Source organism: Pygoscelis adeliae, unplaced genomic scaffold (assembly GCF_000699105.1).
Source record: "Pygoscelis adeliae isolate BGI_AS28 unplaced genomic scaffold, ASM69910v1 Scaffold141, whole genome shotgun sequence".
NCBI lineage: Eukaryota > Metazoa > Chordata > Aves > Sphenisciformes > Spheniscidae > Pygoscelis > Pygoscelis adeliae.
In genome coordinates, this window is record NW_008824231.1 from 315,608 (window position 1) to 317,290 (window position 1,683).

The window sequence follows — 1,683 nt, forward strand, 5'->3', positions numbered from 1 at the left end:
CTGCTAATATTCAGGAGTACATGAAGAACCAGATATAAATATACACAGTCTCTTAAAAACTTCTTGGTCTGCTGTAAAGTTCTGCCTGTAAAAGCAAGCTCCCAAAGCACAGTATGTTCTGTTGCAGGTTATTTGGGGATTTCTTTGTATTTTCCCAGTTTGGTGAGCAAATGGCTTCTGGATGCCACTTAATTAGGATTAGATTATGCCAGGTCCTCATGCAGCCAAAAAAGTAAGAATTAAACCTCTTTACAATTGCCAAAAGTTTTAAATCCAGTGTGAGGGCTGCACTTTAATCCTGTTCCCAAGCAAGGGTGTGAGAATAAGTGGAGAAAGACAGAGAAAGACAACGAAGCAGTGCAAAATCACTTTTGGCTGCACAGTGGGACCCAAGGCTCCAGTTCAGGAGTCTAGACTTCATGTAGGACAAACGGAGACATGGGGATGTGTCAAGGAGGGCCAGGAGGTGCCCACACCACATCCTTGGGAGAGCTGGAATGGGTGCCACAGATAAGCAAGTCATGTGGTTGCTCTGGCTGTAGTCTGACGTGGTTCTTTTAGCCTATATTAACCTGGAGCATAACACTATGAAAACATGCTGATATAGTTTCTGGACGGGGGCAGACTCTTGCTCGGTGGGCTCAGAAGAGAAGCAGAGCAAGGGACCACCTCTAAAGAAAGCAGAGGTATGGATTAACCCTTTGAGTGGCCATACTTCCCCAGCAAACTAAGGAACTTCAGATCACTTTGTAAGTGAGCAGCTATTTCAATACCATAGAAAATCACCTTTTTCCAAGTGTTCAAGTATATATTCCCTCTATTGCATATCCTTGTGAGCGCAGATCTAATAAGTCCAAAGCAACCAAAAAGAATTTGTCACTAAAACCCCCCAAAGCTTTGAATTTAAAAATAGCAGACAAAGGACTGAACGCTGCTGAAGACTCCTGTAATGTAATTCACTTTATTTAGGCACAGGGGCTCTAGTCTGTGCAAGCAGTTGCAAACTAAAAGACAAAAGGGTTTCCCATTTGTGAAAAAGTGCGAGACAGCAGCAATGCTTCCACACATTTACAGTCTGTTTTCTAAGAAACGGTACAAAGAGCTGTGCTAAAGATCTCAACTGCAGTGCACGGAGGGATTTTTTTTCCTGGGTGCTACAAGGCCCAGGAGCGATGCTGCGTATTCTGGACTGCCATCTACTGGCATTTGCTCTGCTGACTACTTACATAAGCTTTTCCTCCGAGTATCTTCCTAACAATTTCCCTGGAGCTGGTGAATTTACACATGCAGGAGAGCAGGCATTGGGTGTAGTTTGAATACAAAGCTTTGTCCAGGGTGAACCGAGTAATTTGCTCAGGACTGTTCTGAAAGGGAACAAAAAATCATGTGTTAAAACAGCATGTTGCTAATAGAAAGTCCTCCTACCCTGCTGAATGCAGAGAAGGCAATGATGTGACCCATTTTGTGTGTGCTTTATGCAGATTACATCCAGAAAGAACCATTTAACTGACCTATGTTCTGTTACCACTTACACATCACATGATTGGTAAAACAGCAAATTATAGTTTCAGGATAGACCCATAATTTATATTACCCAAGTTACACCCTTCTGGAAAAGCATCCTGTTTAATTTTATGGCCAGACCTTAATTTTTAGTTCAGAACAAATAGCAGAAGGTCATAG

The 1,683-nt window shown here is 42.4% G+C and overlaps 1 protein-coding gene across 1 annotated transcript in view; it reads left to right on the forward strand.

The window, feature by feature from the left end:
* The window catches only part of TYR (tyrosinase), a 48,768-nt gene that overhangs the window by 5,681 nt on the left and 41,404 nt on the right, over nucleotides 1-1,683 (forward strand). The window lies entirely within an intron of this gene.